The sequence below is a fragment of the Sarcophilus harrisii genome, chromosome 5 (genome assembly GCF_902635505.1).
Source record: "Sarcophilus harrisii chromosome 5, mSarHar1.11, whole genome shotgun sequence".
Taxonomy (NCBI): Eukaryota; Metazoa; Chordata; class Mammalia; order Dasyuromorphia; family Dasyuridae; genus Sarcophilus; species Sarcophilus harrisii.
Genome location: NC_045430.1, coordinates 29,945,335 through 29,965,473, shown reverse-complemented (window position 1 = coordinate 29,965,473; position 20,139 = coordinate 29,945,335). Strand labels below are relative to the sequence as shown.

The 20,139-nt window shown below is 35.0% G+C and overlaps 1 protein-coding gene across 1 annotated transcript in view; it reads right to left on the bottom strand.

Annotated features, from left to right (window-relative positions):
• The window catches only part of NTN4 (netrin 4), a 178,415-nt gene extending 158,689 nt beyond the window's left edge, over positions 1 to 19,726 (bottom strand). Inside the window, exon 1 of the mRNA XM_031939628.1 lies at positions 19,654 to 19,726. The gene's annotated coding sequence lies outside the window, so the exon portion shown is untranslated. The remainder of the gene's footprint in view (positions 1 to 19,653) is intronic.
• Positions 19,727 to 20,139: the final 413 nt, after the last annotated feature.

The following is a 20,139-nucleotide window of genomic DNA, read 5'->3' as shown; positions in this document are numbered from 1 at the left end:
AGTAGGAGTCATACTTGGTTTTTGTCATCATTGGAAGTAATGATGGAGTAAATATACAGCAACAGTGTACATCAAACACAAAAAGGAAAACAGGTGGGGATGTGGAAGTTATTGAAGGGAGGATAATAAAAGAGAGGGAATAGTCACAAGCAAAACATATTTCATCATCCTATGCATACATGTATATATGCAAAATTTGCTTATATGTATATAAATTTTTAAAAACTATGATAAAATGGAGATTCATAGATTCATGAGGAATCGTGTGTGTAAGTGTTCTGTGTGTATTCTCTTTTCCTGGTGTTTGTCAGGATAAATTTTTAAAAATTATATATCTTGAGGTCAGATACTCAAACGGAATGTGATTTCATCAATGTGGATTTCCCTTTGATGGTATGGACTACAACCTATCTAAGCTTGCCCATCCTCTGAGAATCTTGCTCATAATCTTGTTCTTCTATAAATTTACCATGGGGAGTCCATCAAATGTACTGTGGACTGGGGTGCTTTGGTATAAGGAAGCTCATACTTCCCTAGGCTGACCTGATTGACATTTGAGGACCACACAATCTCCTTAAATTCTTTACAAGTAGGAACCTCTGCATATAATGTTACTCATCTCCCCCCTCCCCAATTCCTTATGGACATAATTGCCATTTCTGTTCTGTGCTCTTTCACTTTTATTGTCCTTTCCCATCTTTTTTTGTGTACTATTTCATTGCTCAATTAATCAATTCTTATTTTTCACTTTGTCTACTGATATATTTGTTATTATTTCACCCTGTTTTCTCAGTTTGAAGCAGAACCCAGGATGGAACTCTGTGGGCTCAGCCTGGGCTTTTCCTCAGCTACATATTCCCAGTGTAAACTTTAGCTTCTTGTTTTTGGCAAAGAGCAGAAAAGTGTGGGCTTTGTAAAAGCCCACAAGGGAACAATTAATCAGAAAGTTATTTCATGTCCTTTTTATGACTATAGTTAGCATACAATTTCAGAGCATTGATTATTCTGAGAGAAAACTAATCTCCAATGTTTGAGGGAGATAGTACAAAGTGTTTCTAAAATCTATAAACATTTTACTTTTTTGTTCCTAACATTATGCAAAAAAAAAAACTAAAAAAAAAAAAACTCAAACTAAAACAAATTTAACAAGGGTATCACTGTAATATGGCAGCAATAAAAAAATTTCCCCCTTACATTTTTTCCTTTAAATTTGATAATGGATATAAAAAAAATCTTAGGAGATTTTCATTGAGTAGGAGAGGGCATATTTGATGCAGAGATTTTCTAGGGGATCCTTTACTCAGATGACATCAAACCCTAGAACACTTATAGCTTTCTTCAATGGGATTGAGAGTCGCTTAAAACAGATATGACTAGTGATCCTGAAAAATAAAGTGGATGAAAACAAATGCATGTTGCCAAGATTATAATGTTCAGTTAGATAGGCAAAATCATAGAGTTAATTTGTCAACATATCTAATCAATACTCAATAAACCTTTGCTAAATACTTCTGATGTACCTAGTCAGTGTGCTAACTAGAACAGATATGGCAGATGGAAAATAAACTGGGACCAGAATTCAACAGAATCAAACGAGTATAGATCATTTCTGGTAAGCAGTACAACACAATGATCTCAATACCTGAGGATATCTTAATCTCAGAATATCTAAAATTGAGCTACTTATTTTGATTTTTAAACTCTTAGTTCTTCCAAACTTCCCTATTTCTGTTGAAGTCATCACCAGCCTTCCATGCAGGTTTTCAAGTTTCTAATCTTGACATCATCTTTGATTTACCACTCTCATCCCATATATTCAATCAGTTTTTTATCCCTACTCTTTCTATTTTCTCAATTCTTCTGATTCTTTTCTACTCATACCACTATCATCTTAATTAAGCCCATATCACTTTTGCTAAAATTGCAACAGCCTCTTAATTGGTCTCCTTTTCTCAAGTTTCTCACCAGAATCTAGGCCATCCTAAACACTGTGGCCAAAGTAATCTTTTTTAGGTGAGATCTGTCTTTTCCAAATATCAAATATTCATTTTTTTCTTCCTCTTGTCTTTTCCCTTCCCCACACACAAATTAGCACTGGCTCCACATTGGCCATTTCTGAAAACGTATATCCCGTTCTTCAGGCTAGGCTATCATGAGGATATGGATAGCATTCTTCACCATTACTCCTCTAGAATCATGGTTGGTGATCATTTGCTAGTGCAAATTAGAATTAGGTCTTTCTAAACTTCATATTAATGCAGATGTTATAGTTTAAAACATCCTCCTGATTATGCTCACATTGCTTAGCATCAGTCTATGCAATTAATTCCAGCTTTCTCTGGATCTGTTTCTTAATTTCTTGTAGCATAATAGGATTTCATTATATTTATATAACATAATTTGTTCAGATATTCCCTTGATTGGTACCCCTATAGTTTCCAGTTTTTTGCCACTATAAAAGTTGCTATAAATGATTCTTTTTTTCTTTCTTTAATTTTCTGAGCTATAGCCCTTGTAGTAGTATTGTTAGTAGCAGAATAAAATATCTTCCTCTTCTTTTTTTTATTTTTTTCTGGTTATACATGTACATTAATTTTTAAAAAATACACATTATGAATCATGTGGGGAGAGAAAAATAAAAACAAAGGGGGAAAACCATATGAAGAAAAAAAAGAAAAGGAAAAAAAGTGAACATAACATGTATTGACTTACATTCATTCTCCATAATTCTCTCTCTGTATGCAGATGGTGTTTTCTATCCAATGTGTATTGGGATTGCCTTGGATCGCTGAACCACAGAGAAGAACCAAGTCTTTCATAGTTGATCACCACATATTCTTGCTGTTATTGTGTACAATGTATTGTTGGTTCTGCTTGTTTCACTCAGCATCAGCTTGTATAAATCTTTTTAGGCCTTTCTAAAATCAGCTTGTTCATCATTTTTGTAGAACAATACTATAACTTATTCAGCCATTTCCCAATTGATTGGCATCTACTCACTTTCTAATTCTTTGCCACCACAAAAAGAACTGCTACAAATGTTTTTTGAATATGTGGGATCTTTTCCCTCCTTGATGATTTCTTTGTGATACAGACCCAGTAGTAACATTGCTGGATCAAAGGATATACCCAGTTTTATAGCCATTTGGGCATGGTTCCAAATTGTTCTACAGAATGGTTTGATCATTTCACAATTCCATCAACAATGCATTAATGCCCCAATTTTCCCACATCCCCTCCAACATTTATCACTGTTGTTTTAATGTGCATTTCTCTAATCAATAGTGATTTAGAGCATTTTTTCATATGACTATAAAAGACTTTTATTTCATCATCTGAAAATTGTCTCTTCATATCCTTTGTCCGTTTATCAATTGAAGAATGGAATCACTTGGAGAACAACTGGAGAATCAAATGAAAATTTGAAACAGTTCTTTATGTATTTTAGAAATGAAGCTCAACTCTTCCATTTAGCTTTTAAAATTCTACACAACTTAGACTTAACTTGTCCTTCTAGTCTTACTGATTCCCTACATATGATTCCCTACATATACCACATGATCAAACCAAATTGGCTTTTTCTCTGTTCTTTACAATGTTCCATCTCCCAATTCCAGGCATTTTCACTAGATGGTCCCCATACCTAGAATGCTCACTCTCTTCATCTCCAACTCCAACTCCAAATCTTTCAAGATTCAGTTCAAATCACACATTCAGTAGGAGGCTTTTATTGGTGCTTTTTGTTTTTACATTCCGAGATTATTGTATATCTTCCTCAATTTTATTTACTTGCTATGTCTCTCAAAAATTATTTATTTTTAAACACTCATTAAAATTTTTTTTGAGCTCCAAATTCTCTCCTTCTCTCTCGTACCTTCCTTTGCCATTTGTGAAAGCAAATAATATGATATCAATTATACATGTGAAGTCATGCAAAACATTTCCATATTAATCATGCTGCAAAATAAATAGGCAAGATAGCTACAGAAAGTTGTGGTTCAATCTGCACTCAGAATCCATCAGTTCATTCTCTGGAAATAGAGAACATTTTTTTTTTACCATAGGTTCTTTGGAACTGTTTTGGGTCATTGAATCAGAGTAGCTAACGTCTTTCACAATTGATCATCGTTACAATATTGCTGTTAGTGTGTACAATGTTTAGTTCTGCTTATTTCATTTTGCATAAATAGATATTATGTTTTCTCATGTTTTTTCTGAAACCATCCTGCTTGCCATTTCTTATAGCACAATAATATTCTACCATTATCCTATATCACAACTTGTTTCCCCAGGTGTTGGGCATCCCCTCTTTGTCACAACAGAAAGAACTGTTTATAAATATTTATGTCCAAATAGGTGCTTTTTCCTTTTCTTTGCCTTACTTACTATCTCTTGATTAGAATATCAACTCATTAGGAACAAAAACAATGTTTTTGCTTTATTTGTATCTGTAGTTTTCAGCATAGTGTTTGGCACATAATAAGAAATGCATAACATCACCAAGGAATTATAAGATTGAGTGGACAGTGCCAGTGTTCCATTGTCACCTTTGTGTTAACTTGAGAAACGTAGGAAGGTTTGCAGCACCTAGGGGGAATTCTTTGTGACCAGTTTTTAGGAGAATATAGTTAAGAGTGGGCTAGCATCAGCAGACATGAATGGCTTATGACCCAAATCAATGGAATGATCTCCCAAATTTATGAGATCAAATATCAATTTAAACATTTAAGAATGTCATTATCATTGGAATCACTATTTCTTTTGTCCTAATGATACTCCTACTTTGACAAACCCCAGACCTGGATTATTCCACTATGCGCCTCTTCCCCTCCTATTCATGCAGCTGAATGGAGTTGGAGGAAGTGACTAAACGGAGGAAGTGACACAGCTAAGCTAACTGGGCACACCACAAATTCTTGTTATTCACCTTCAATGAGGCCTTCCCTATAAGCAAGAAGTCCTATTCTTCCCTAAATAATTCACTATCTCATTCCAATCAAAAGCTACAGGCTCCTTCTCTTTCCTCTCTTCTAGGCGCCTCTATTTTCCCCTCTACTCACTCTCGCAGCTAAGGACCATACATCTTTACTGAGATAACTAAGACCATTTGCCATGACCTCCTCTTTTCTCTTTCACTTCATCTCAAACCTTCTTCATATCAACTTCCACTGTCTCCTTCCTTTTTCCATTTCTGATAATGAAATAGTTCTTTTCCTTCCCAAGGTCATTCCTTTTTATTTAGTCTTCATCTCCTCCCTTCCCAAATTTTCCAGAAGACTCATTTACTTCTTCCATGCAGCATCTCTTTTTTTCTTCTGTCTCTCCCGAGGTACTATTTTTTGCCTGCCTTCAACTATACAGAAGTTTCTCCTATCATTATTTTAAAAATAATTTACTTACTAACTCCTATTGTGTTCACCGGGTACCATAGCATACTCTCTCTCTCTTAGCCAAATTCCTAGAAAAAGCTATCTATTTATTTTTAATAATTACCTCACTCATTACCTCACTCACTCAAACTTTTGCAATATGATTTCTGACCTCATCACTCAATTGAAACAGCTTTCTAAAGTTACCAATGATCTCTTAACTAAATCTGATGTCTTTTCTCAAATCTCATCCTCCTGCTGCAATTGATACTACTGAGCCTCTCCTCAAGACTTTCTCTTCTCTGGATTTTTCATGACATTATTCTTTCCTGATTCCCGTTCAACCTAACTGTTCCTTCTGTCTTCTCTGCTGGCTCACCATTCACATCACACCCCTAACTATGAGTGTTCTCTCATTCTGTTTTCTCTATATAATCTTTTTCTTTGTTACCTCCCATGAGTATTATCATCTCCAGGAAGATGACTCACAGATCAATAGATCTAGCCCCAGTTTTTCCTTGGAATTCCAGTTCTATTTCACCAGCTGCTTATAGGACCTTTCAAACTAGATGTTCCAAAGAGATCTAAAATTGACCATGTCCAAAATAGAACTTATTATCTTAATCTTTCCCCCTCCCAACTTCCCCATTTCTGTCAAAATTAATCACCACATGACTTTTTTAGCTGACTTGTAGCTGCAATCTTTCATATGGGGTGTGTCCCTAGTAGAGTATGAATTCTTTGGGAGCAGGGACTGTCTGACTTTTATATTTGTATTCCCAGAGCTTAGCGCAGTATTTTACACATTATAAGTGTTTTATTCACTCATTCATTTATAAATTTCCAGTCTCTCAGATTTATACCTTGGTGTCATTCTTGACTCCCCATACACCAAATCTTTTGTAAAATATTGCCATTTCTAACTCTACAACATCTCTCAAATTTGATCTTTTTTCTTTACTCTTATAGCCATCATTTAGTTTATCACCATCTTAATAGTCCCTAATTGTTCTCTGTGCTTGAAATCTATTTACTTACCCATCTATCCTTCACACAGCTGGTAGAATGATTTTCCTCAAGTGAGTATCTGACCATGGCACTATCCTATTCAACTTACTCCAAGGACTTTCTCTTTTCTTCAGGATTGTGTGTGTATATATATATATATATATGTATATATATATATATATATACACATATATATATGTGTGTGTATATATATATATGACTTTCTCTTTTCTCTAGGACTATACATATATGTATACATATATATATATATATATATATATATATATATATGACTTTCTCTTTTCTCTAGGATTTATATATAATTAATTTTCTCTTTTCTCTAGAATTATATGTATACAACTTTTTCTTTTCTCTAAGATTTTATATATATATATGTGTATATATATATATGTATATGTGACTTTCTCTTTTCTCTAGGATTATTTTATATATATATATATATATATATATATATATATATGTATATATATACAACTCTCTGTTTAGCTTTTAAAGCCCCAAAGAACCTGATCCCAACTTATCTTTCCAGGATTGCTGTCCAGTATATTTCTACTGCTCGCACCTATGATGCAGCCAGTCTGTCCTCTCCATTCTTCACATGCAACACAACATCATCACTAACTTCTGTGCCTTGTCTGTCCTCCTTGCATAGAACACCCAATAGACTGTAAATCCCTTGTGAGTTTAATTACGAAGAATTATCTACTCCTTATTTTATTGTGTTTTTATTCCTAAAACCCAACATAGTGCCTGGAAAATTGTAGAAGTTTTTTGTCACTAGTAGGCCTTTTAAAATGTTGGAAAAAATGAATTCATCCAATTTTTCCTTTTATTTGGAATGCCTAAAATATTTTTCTTGTATGATTGATGTGTCTTTGTAGATACCTGTCTGATCCTATTACATTCTATTCATTGTTTTAATTCATTTCTAATTTTCATCCCACAGCTACAGAATCTTATTTGTTCATGAAATAGTCTCATTCTCCACCAATAGGCTTACTCTACAGTATTTTAAAGATCTCAAGGCCAATTCCCTGGAAACAACTTGGAAAACAAAGTGTTCAAAACATGTTATATTTATTCCTCAAATATTTTTTTCATCTTGTTTTATAGCTACTGTTAACATTAGGAGTTTGTAAACAGAAATAGAGCTTAATAGTTAAATGAAAATGTGGATATGCATTTTTAATCTTTATGCATCACTAGAGACATTTGGGCAGTACTGTTTACAACTACTGAAATTAAAAAAAAAGTCCCAAATCAAAAAGAGAACTATTTCAATGACTCACTACATTTTAATGTCGCCTGATTTTCAAATTTCCTGTGTGAATTAGCTAAGAGATATTGCAATGTAAAGAATACTGACTAAAACTTTGTCTATTTCCTGCTACATAAATAAAAATATTAGTTTTTATATTACTCAGACATTCTATAAATAAAGAAAACTAGGGAACTGGAATCTTCTTGTTACTAAACATGACCTTCTAGAGCTACATTTGCCAGAACAATGTATCGCTGGTTTAAAAAATAAAACCAAAAACACTTTCCTGTCTGTAATATCTAACATTCAGATAAAAAAGGAAAAATGGGTAAAATTTGGTAAAATATTTTGATGTTTAATTTCATTCAAATGGTGGTAGTTTTTAATTTATAAAATATGCTTTTATTCTTCTTTATGTTCTATAGATCCAGCCCAAATGTTTTTGAAAGTCAGGTCACAGCAGCATTCTAACAATCATAGCACTAATGCCATGGGAACTAGAAAAAAGATGGAGAATGTTTCAAAGTTTGACCGACTTCTAAAAGCATCCAGAGGAAAGAACTAAAAGCATCAAGCAGAAAGGTCAGAAAGCATTTAGGAGAACGCTAACATGAAAACAGCAAGGTGATCATCCTTCTCTTATAAATATGGAAAATGCGATGCTTACTCACTACTGAGAGTGAAGCTAAGAACACAACTATGCTCCCTTTCTGCACTCCTCAATGACCTGAAGGCTTTCTAATCTTGTTTACAAAAAAAATTTTAAGTACAATTATTTGGGATCATCAGTCATTTTAAATATGTTCTGTTTCTCTCTTTGACTCTGTTTGACAACATGTATCAGAATTTAGGCCTCATTTTTTTTTTTTAGAACAAAGGCTGATGAGGCATTTTATTTTTCACCTAACAGTAATTTTAAAAACCACATCAATTATTTTTTTCACATGCAGCTGTTTCTGATCCACATGCTATTGCTGAAGGCATTTTTCTCTTTACCACACATTTCAGAGGAAAAGGAATGAGGGGGAACCAGCTAATCTACAAATGTTTCATATACTGTCGATTAGACAAAAAAAAAAAAATGAGATGGAGGGCGCTTCTTAGAAATAGAAATTGTTTATAGATAGTCTAATAATTGCATAGCTAATTCACTTCTGCTTGCTTTATCCAGTTAGAAAAAAATAGGATGATTCCTACTTGCTCTTTTCATATTATTCTTTTATTCAACAAATATTCATTGAGTACCCATCATCACAACTCTCCTTGTAAACAATACTGGACATGACTCTGTGAGACTTCCCACAGAGAAGTCTCTGTGAGACTTCAGCAAATCAATGGGCCAAAAAGCTTGTCAGGATAGGTAGTTATATTCTCCCTCTGGGGCATGTCACAGCCTGCCTATGTCTTCTCATTTTCTATGATTGTTGTCTATGTCTTTACATAAATCCTCCAAAGATGATCTATCCAATGTGTTTGAGGTGTTTTACTTTCTTTTAATATTCCATGAGCTTTCCATCAGCTCATTTTCTTGCATGTTTTGCATGTTTTGCTATATCATTTCCCCTATAGAAATTGTTATTGGTAAGTACCCCTAATTCATCTTTTCTTCATCCTTTGGGTCATCTACAATTTTAATTTTTCTGAAATCATGTTTTTCAACTTACATATGACAAATGAAATGAAACTGAAGTTATATAGATAGACAATTAAGGCAGAGAGTAGCCAGTGAAGCTATAGTTTTCCAAATACAGTGTGGTGAGTGATGGGAAGGAAGGAAACAAGCATTTATCAAGGGCTTACTATGTGACAGACACTGTGCCTTTTCCTATTAAATTTGGCTTGGATCATATAAAAAGGACTAATTTGACAGACTATCATAAAACTATAAGTCACAATCTAGATCCCAGCTTCTTAAATTGTGATTTGTGACCCCATATGGAGTCTTTGTAACTGAATGGGGGGGTCACAAAATTATGATTTATTATTGGTGAATGCTTAATTTGTATGCTTATTTTATATACCTATATAGCTAGGGTCACATACAAATTTCTCGAGCAAAAAGGATTCACAAGTAGAAAATGTTTAAGAAGTCCTGATCTAGAAAATATACTTTTCTTGTCCATTTTATTATTTTTTTTATGGAAAGCTAGATTGCTCTCTTTTGAGTCATTATGACTCACTGATTCTATGCCTTGATATAATTACCACAGTGTCACCCAGGAATAAGAAGAATTAGAAAATCTTCTTAGTACAGTGTATGCATGTAAGGAGCTTGAAATTCAATGTAATTCACCAAAAATGTATTAAGTACTTGCTATGACAAAAATGAAAATCCTTGCCTCTTTCAACATATATACAGAGAAGTACATGTAAGGCAATTTGAAGAGAAAGAATGCAATAGGACTAATATCTGTGGAGATGAAGGTTTTTGGAAGAGGTAGCACCAAAGCTGGACCTTAAAGAAAGGGATTCAGAAAGAAAGAGATGAGGACATCATGCATTTAGACAGGATGGCTTGGCCAAATGCATAGAGATGGGAAATAGAATGTTGTGGGTCTGGCAGCACATAAGGTGGGCTGCAAAGGAAAGACAGGAAATTAATAAATGGAGATGGGCAGGAGATCTGTTTCAGCATGGGAGATGGCACCTACAAAGGCTTGGAGCCAGGAGAAGCTAGGACAATGCCAGTATATCCCTTTCCTGAATATACTGTTTATTAAACTAAGAAACATAGTATCAGCAAAGGAGAATAATGTGAAATAAAGTCAGAAAGAAAGACCAGGCTGAAAAGTTTGTATTTTATGCTAGAACTAATAGCATGCCAACCACGGTCTAGTTGGAGAATCTGAACTAGGACATGGAAAATAATGAAAAAAAAAAATAATGAGATGTCAAATGAGAAAGACAGTAAGCAACACAGGAATGCAAAGGACAGAGAAAAAACTGTTAACTGTAGTAATCTGTAAAGACTTCATGGAACTTAAACTTGGCTTTAAAGGATTAGCAAGATTTAAATAATCAGGAGGACATGCCATTCTTCTGCTTACCAAATATTTCTTAAGAGTAAGGTATTATATTAAGGTACCAGGAGAAATAGAAATAGAAATAAAGCACACTCTCTGATTTTAGAGATCTAATAAGAAGATCAAGAAAAGATATACAAAAATATGATATGATTTAGATTTGCTAGGGGCCTAACATGATACAAAAAAAGTGTTATGAGATTTCCTAAGAGGGAGAGTTTTTTCTGCCTTTGGAGATTATTAACAATTTGAAGATGAAGTCAGTTTTTGAAGTATAGGGATTTTGATTTTTTTAAAAAGATGGTTGGCTAGAGTATTTTCAGGTATAGGGAAAAGTGTTAAAAAACAAACAAACAAACAAACAAACAAACAAAAAAAACAAGGAAATTGTTGATACTAGAATGGAGAGTGGCCAGATAATAGGGCTTAGACTTCAGACAAGATCTATTCATGTCTTACTGAAAAAAGCACTGGCTTTGGCATCAGAAGACCTGGGTTCAAGCCCCAATTATGCTACTCCCTATGGGAACTTTTGAAAGTCATTAGCTTTTCCACATCTCAAATCTGAGCTCTATAAAAGGGGCACAATAATACTTACATTTCTGATGTTACAGAGTCATTGTGAGGAAAGTGTTTTGTAAGCTTTAAAGCTTTCATAAGAAATCAAATAATTTAGTCATAGAGTTTGTGCTAGAAGGGAACTAGAAGGGAACTCTGCCAGGTAGTCCAACGTCCTCATTTCAATGATGAGGAAACAGATTTATAGGAGGAGAGAGAGACAGTTGCACAATATCAAAGAATATTAAGTTTCAGAGGAAGGAAAGAAAGTGAGCACTTAGTAGGTACTCACCAAGAGGTCTCAAATCCTCCAGGGAAGTCAGGGAGGGAGAAATGGCACGGTGAGAACAATTTGATCCAATGATCACAAAGACAGCTGAAGCTGGGGCCACGGCCAGTCGTCCTGACTTCTATCTGGCCACTGGACTTTTATGACTGAAATAGAGAGTGAGACTGATGACTTTGTGCAGCTCCGCCTCTCTTAAATTCAGTGTCATTGGTTTTCTTTGAAAATTAAGGATGAACAACAACTGTGATATGCATTGGGTTACGGGGGATAGAAATATAAGCAAAAGAATAGTAGTTCTTGCCCTGGAAGAACTTATTTTCTGATGGGAAAGTCAACCTTTCCATCCAAAGGAGCCAAAAATATATTGTGGTGAAAGAGAAAATTAAGATAGGAAGCTTTAGAGCAATGGTTTGAAGTCCATACAAAGTCAGAAATGGGGCTGGGAGGGGAAAGAAGGCAGGCCTGCTCTGGGGCCTCCACAAAATCAAAGCTCCAAGAGAAACTCACCAAAGGAAGAAGGGGGAAAGGCTCTGTGGAGAAAAATATTGAGATGGCTAGGGCTCAGAGCAGTAAGAAAGCCCTAAGCATGAAGAGAATCTCCAGGATGAGCTAGTGGGATAAGTGTGTAAGGTCTGGAAATCCAGACAAAGTCAAGAATAGGGCAGAATCTGTCCAAGGTCACATAGATACTAATTAAGATTTGAATCCAGATTTTTGACTCCAAACTCAGAAGCCTAATCTTGGTAAATTATAATGATCTATGGGAGTGATATAATATCTGTAATATTTAGTATAATGTAATATTGAAGCTTGACTGCTATTTCCAAACACTAGATATGTATTACATCTAATCAGGAGGAAAGTGGAAAACAATTTCTGTATCGTTATTTTGTGCCTGGCTATATCTTGTCATACTAAAAAGTTCAAGATGCCTGCTATCCAAGAAGAGACTTCAAAAACCTTGAAATATGCTTATAGCTGTCAAAGAAAACTTGGCTCGACAAGAAAGCTATCCCTGCTTTCCCAAAGTACAGCTTAGAAATAAAATCAGCTTTCAGTAATACCCATGTCTAATGTTATCCACCAGGCAATAATTTACTGAACCTTTCCTCAAGCTAAGAAATTCTTAATCTAAAAAAATGTGAGTAATGTAAAAAAGACTAACTACACTTGGAACAAAACTAGCATGTCAGGAATGACTATGTGAAACTTCTTTAATTTGGCATGTAGCATTAATATGACACAATAAATTAACACAGCAATACAAATTGCCAAAATTACCAAATATTATTAAATATTTTGACTAGAAATATTATAAATATGTCTGATTATATTCCATAAATATTAATAGAAATAGTAATAATAATGACAATTGTTAACATTTATATAGTGTTTACTATGTGCCGGGCACTGTACTAAGTACTTTACAATTATCATCTCATTTGATTTTATTTTCAAAGCAACCCTGAGAGGTAGATTCCATTATTATTGTCATTTTGCAGATGAGAAAACTGAGGCAGAGGTTAAATAATTATTAGCTCAGGACCACAAACTAGTAAGTGCATTTGACTAGATTTGAACTTGTCCCTCGACTTTAGGGTTGGCACTTTATCTACTGTACCACCAATTCAATCTCTGTTTATATCATGAATTATTTTGGATTATTTCTACTAAGGAAAATGTTTTTCTCTTTAGCTTTTTGCTTTAAATAAAAAGTTATGTGTTTTCAGAAGGGTCAAAAACATGGCTCACATGCCCCATGTGGCTCACAACATTGGTGAAGTTCAAATCAGACTGTGATATAATTAAGAAAAATTTTATTTGTACTGTATGGCATTTAACTTAATACTGTATTGAGATACCATAAAGCATGGATAATTTTACTTTTAAAAACTAAGTCAATATACGTCCTACAGGGAGACCTCGATACAGATTAATGTTTCTCATTTCTATTTAAGTTGGTCTAGATCCCAGCTTCTTAAACTATGGTTTACAACCTTATATGCAGTCTTGTAACTGTGGGAGTTGTAAAATTATGCTTTACTGTCAGTAAATGTTTGATTTGTTGTACCTATTTTATATACTTATATAGATGGGGTCATGTAAAAATTTCTTGGGCAAAAAAATGGTTATGAGTAGAAAAAGTTTAAGAAGCCTTGATGTACATGACCAAATAAATAATAAAATCTCATATTTGTGTATATGGGGGAGATGATCTAAATTATTTTGAAAATTCTTATAATTCTTTATATTGCTGAATAATTCTATTAGGAACAAAAGGAGAAACTTTGACTTAGGTTACAGGTTTTAAGAACCAGTACCATGAATTTTCTTTGCTCTAGTCTACTAGAGGGACAAGCTAAGTTTACTTTTATTATGTTCCTGAGATTGAACTTCATTGTAACCTTTTTATTTCCCCCTCTCTCTGTGCTTTCTGCTTTTTGCTTCCCCCTCATTACCCTGAGACACTAAAATGCTCCAAAGTGGTAGGAGAAGTAAGCTTGAGTGGATCACGGAAAAAATGTGCAAAAAGACAGGAGCAACTGCTCAGGAAGGGCTGCAAGTGGGGCACCCAGCCTGAGTTTGGGGAGTGGCAAAATCAAACCCGGAGGAGCTTTGTAGGATACGGGTGCACGGGAAGCCCAGTGCCTGAAGTGTCAGAGCTGAGTCCAATCAAGGAAGCTGGAAGGCTGATGCTTGGCTGAAAGCAGGGACCTATTGTGCCCAGGGAATGAGAACTCACATTTCCATAGCTCTTTTTAAGTTTATAAGGTGCTGTATGAGAAGTTTTAATGGAAAGAGAATTCTGACTCTGAGGTCCTGAGTATCAATTCCATTTTTACTGCTTTCCACTTCTAGTCATCCAATTAAAATGCTACCTCCTCCAGGAAGTCTTCCGTGATATCCCTGTCGACAAAAACCTTCTGCAGAAGACTTTCTTTGGCTTCTCTAATGAATTTATTTTTTAAAAGAGTATGTCTGATTAATGGCTTTTACCTTACATTTCAGTCACATCAGCCTCTTACCCCTTCCAGATGGAATTCTCTCTAAGGACAAATAAAAAAATCCCAAAACAACAAAACAATTAAGCCACAACCAGTGTAGGACCACAACTCATGCATGGTATGTCTGTTGTGGGATTAGAACCCAGTTCCTTAGATCTCTTCTCCTTCAGTACTCCACTGTCAACCAGAAGGGACTTTGGAGGCTATTGAGTCCGTCCTCCTTATTTTCAGATAAAGAAACTGCAATACTGACAAGTCATAGCAGAACTGCCATGTGTCTGTGGCAAGACTTGAATTCAGGTCTTTATAACTCCAAGCACAGGACTCCATATGCTCTACCACCCAGCTTTTAAAATAGAAACATACACAGTCACACATACAGACCATATTTTAAATCCCATAGTTTTTCCCACTCCTTTAATCCTGGTCATTTCAGCTCAGAGAAAGAAGGTATGTTTTATTAATAGTCTCCTCTCCAGGAACATGGATCTTTTTTAGGGGATGGAGGGATCTCAAAATTCTTAGTCTTGTTTTAAGGTATTAAGGTTTTTACACTTAATGAAGATTTTAAAAATATATTGTGTAGTTGTGTTAAATATATATTATATATAACATAAATAATACATGATGTGACATATATATGTGTATATTATGGATATATATGGAGAAAGAGAGAGGAGAAATAGAAGAATAAGAACAAAAACAAAAACAAAATGAACAAGAAGAGACAGAGGCAGAAAAAGAGATTGAATGTCACAATATCCTGATTTAAACCCAGATCAGCCTCATTTCACAGATGTAGCCCAACCCAAGGTCTCCCAGGGAGCCCTTAGTGCTTGCTCTAAAGCTATTGAGTGCCCTTTCTCCTGTGGTACCTTACCTCTCTAGAGGCTGGATATGGGGTTGGAAATTCCTGCTCTGTCAGTTCTCCCTAGAATGACACTGACAACGTCCCTTACCCCTCTGGGTCTCAGTTTTCTCCTCTGTGGAGAAGGCAATTAGACTGGCCAGACCCTCAATGTATTCTTCAGCTCCAAATCTATGATTCTGTGGACTTCCTAACACTGAGAGCCGATCCACAACAGATCTGGTGGGGAAAGACTCAAGGCAGAAAGACCAAATAGAAGGCTCCTGCAATTGTCCAGGCATGTACTAGGGTGGTGGCTGTGTGAATGGATAGAAGGGGACACAGGAAATAGATTTTGTAAAGGTGGAAACAGATCTTGGCAATAGTTTGGATATTAGGATGAGTGAGAGTGATGAATGCAGAAGGACCCTGAAATTGAGACCTTGGGTAACTGGAAGGATGATGGTACCTTTAACAGTAATGAAGAAATTCAGAAAAGCAAAAGGTTGTGAGTAGGGAAAATAATGAGTTCTGTTTTAGCTGTCTTGAGTTTGGGATATCTATAGAATATCCAGTTCTACATGTTCAAGAAACAGCTGATGATGAACACTGAAGCTCAGGAAGAGGAGGGAGACAGATACAGACAGATACAGGAAGATATAGAGATAGGGAAATCATCTGCCTGAGGAATATATAATTGAACCTATGAAAGTTAATAAGAACAAGAGAGAAAGTATATATAGAGAAGATAAGAGGACAATATTTGTGCAATATTCACCATTAGTATACATGACATGGATGAAGATCCAACTGTGGAGAAGAAATAGGCAGGGGGATTGAGAAGATCAAAGGCTTCAGAGACATCAAAAAGGAAGCCTGAGAAAAAGCCATTAGACTTGGTGATTAGGGAGTTCAATGGTAACTTTGGAGAGAATAATTTCAGATGCATGGTGAGGTCAAAAGCCAGAATTTCAAGGGTTTGGAATCAAGTGAAAGGAAAGGAAAAGGAGGCAGTAAGAACTGATTTTTTTTTAAATTTAGCCATGGAAGAGAAGAGAGATATAAAACAATACCTGGCAGAGATGGTCAGATCAAGAGATGGTTGTTTTTTTAAGGATGAGGAAGACATAGACATATTTGTGGGTAGCTGAGAAGTGAGAAACTGAAGAGTAATGATAGTGGAAATGACAAAGGGATAAATCTGATGGACAAGATGGGATAGGGTAGGATAAAAGGGAATTTTTGACAGAAAGAATGAAGTCAGGAAGAAGAAAGGGTTTAAAAGAAAGATTAGAGTTCAATTTTTAACACACTGAATTTACAGCGTCTCTAAGACATCCATTTTGTTGTGTCTAACTCTTCATGATTCCATTTAGAATTTTGTTGGCAAAGACACTAGAGTAGTTTGCCATTTCCTTTGCTGGTTCATTTTGCAGATCAGGAAGAGGCAAATAGGGTTAAGTGACTTGCTCAGGGTCATACAGTCATAATAGGTGCCTGAGGCCACATTTGAACTCAAGAAGAAATGTCCTAACTCTAGATCCTGTACTTTGTTAACTATGGTGCCACCTAGGTATCCTCTGAGAAAATTACTAACAGTATAAAATGTTATATAGATGGTCAGTTTATCAAATTTGCAAATGACACAAATCTAGAATTGAAAAAGAGAATCAGAATCTCCAAAGACCTAGATAACTTTGAATGTTGGGCCAAACCTTATTAAGATAAAATTTATTAACAAAGATAAATGTAAAGTTCTATATTTAGAGTTTTTGAAAAAAATCTATTTCCCTGATTCAAGATGGGAGAGACAAGGGTGGATAGAGTATGTCTGAAAAAGGTCTAGATATTTTATTGGACTGTATGCTTATTATAAGCCAAGAGTATGATACAGCATCCAAAAGGCTGCAAGGAATCCATGTCTGGCATGGACTTTCTGAATTCTATCTTCCAATATACCCTGGGACTTGAAGATTTCACTAACTGAAAGAGCATCCTGACTATCATAAACCAAGGATAAGTGGGCAAGCAGGCAACAACATTTATTAAACACTTACCATATGCTAGGCAAACAAAAAATAAAGACAATTGTGTTCCAAGAAACATTCTAATAGGGGAAAACAAAAGCACAAAAGAGACCTGAAAATCAAGGGGGAAGTATTGAAGGAGAGCTATTCCAAAGTAGAATGTAGTCTTAGAATGTAGTGCTTTTACCTCACCAGAAGTCTTTATGCAAAGGCCACTTGGGATTTGTTGAAGATGCTGAAGAAGATATTGCTTTTTTAAAGTTGAATTATTTGGCCTTAACTATTCTAGCAATCCTTTGGTGAACTGTATGAACCCACATTGTCTTCCCATTGCTACCCAAGACCTACTTCTTAAGAAGATTTTTTTTCCAAGAATTTTTAACTTTTGCTCCAAAAATCTTTATTTTAACATTTGAAAGAAATGTGCTATCAATTCTATTTTCCACATTTCAGAGACATATAGGATTTTTATTTTGTGGTTAACAAAACGTCTGCTGAATTTTGTCTTTTTGTGGTCTTTAAAGAACGAGAAATTTGCAGGGGACAGATTTTTTTTTACCTTGTAGTTCTGCTGGAGAATGTGGTTGGGATAGACATAGACTGAATAAACAATCCTATGGAATTGGAAGTCTAATGTAGAGTTCTAAATTATTCTATCAGGAAGGCAAACTCAGGCTTATTCATGAGAAAAAGTGACATCTAGTGTTAACATAAAGAAAATGAGATGTACTTAACATTGCTTAACCTAATGAACAATGTCTAAGTGGGCTTGGGTTATATAGTCAATCCCCATCTTTTTGAAGGTGACAATGTGACTGGATAATTTGTCTGCCAACTATATTGGTTTATTTTCAAATTAGTAATCTCACACTGACCAAACTAATAACATTAGACATTAAGCAAAGAATGAGAGAGAAATGTCACTCTCCTCATAATAAAAGGCATGATATCACTGGAACAAAGCAGTATTGTTTATTTGCTTTTGTGAACTGTTACCACGATAGTGCAAGTAATTCTACGTAGAACTTTAGGTAAAGTTGTAATCTCACTTTAAAACTGTTCCACTACTTATTATTTGCTGACCTATGAGTTCTTTAATTTGATGGACACTTACTTGTGAAGATAACCTACACTATGAAAAAAACCCTCCCTATGCCAGGTGATAAGAGAGACAGAGATGGAAGAAATTCAATCTCTGTTCTCTGAATTTATAATCCATTAGTTTGGCAAATAAACAAAGTCATAATGTGACTTTAAAAAAAAAAAGGCAATCTACATAGAATAGAAAAGACTGTTAACTTTAAGTATCACTTGAACTGAAACAAGAAAGGGAAAAGGTTCATCCTGGAAAAGATTAATCAGGATCAAGGTACATTTCCTACTCCTGTATTTCAACACGGTGTGGGGAAAGGTGATTCTGGGTTCTTAAAGTCTAACATACCCGTGAAGCACAAACTGCAGCATATCCTACCATTCTCCAAGTACAGACCTGGTAATGGATTGTGTGTTTCTCATTTAAGAAAAGACTAATGAAAGGGAGAGATATTGATCAACATAAGTTTAGTCACCAGGGTGACAGTTTTCTCCTTGTAACAAACTGACTGAATTTCTCTCATCCAATAAGACATGAAGGACTTGTAATTACAGATTTAAAAAGGAATATCTATACTACTGAACTGATTCTATTAAACAGTTAGGAAGAAGGGCAGTAGATATAAAACATTAAAACAATCCTTCTCAAAAGCTGATGATATATATAGTTTGAAGACAAGCTTAAACCACTGCAACAACAAGGGAAAACTTTCAAAGAAACACAAAAGAAAGTGAAAGGTAAATTAAATTGTAAAGGTAACACAAACAACTAGTTATCAGGGACTGAAGTGTCCTGGTGAACAAAAATATTCTGGTTAACTAATCAACATAGAAAATTAGAAAATAATACAATCAACATGAAAAATATACAGAATACAATGGGGTTTTTCTTTGGAGATTCAAATGGCAATCCAGAATGCTGTAATGCTCATGATTATCATCATTAACACAATAAATACAGATTATCACTATACTGACAAAGGTTAAACGTTAACATTAACCGAATGTAATGGTTATCAAAATGTCAAATATCAAATTAAGAGGCAGCAGAGGACAGGAAACAGACAGCTGGCTTTGGAATTAATAGATTGGCATTCAAGTCTTGCATATGACACATACTAGGTGTGTAATCAGAGCCAAGTTACAGACATACCTTGTTTTATTGAACTTGACTTTATTGCTCTTCATCAAGCAAATCTATCAGCATTAATTCTCCAATTCTCATGGACCACTCACTCCTTAATCTCTCTGCCTCTCCAGTTTCCCTGTGACAAAACAATAGTGAAATTGGGTCAATTAATAGGCCTACGATGACCTTTAAGTATTTAAGTGGAAAGAAAAGTCAATCAATGAAGCAAATTTCACTGTTGTCTACTTTAAAAAATTTTTCATAGCTAGCCCCGTTTTTGGCAACCAGCCTCCTAGATCAGTTATTTGGTTTTTTTGTTTGTTTGTTTGTTTTTGTATGTGTAAGACAGCTGAGGTTATGTGACTTGCTCTGCATCACACAGCTAGGAAGTATTTGATTTGAATTCAGGTCCTCCTGACTTTGGGGTAGATGCTCTATCCACTGGAACACTTAGCTGTTCCATTCCTGATCAGTCATTAGCCATCAAGACCAGCAAAAAGATTATGATTC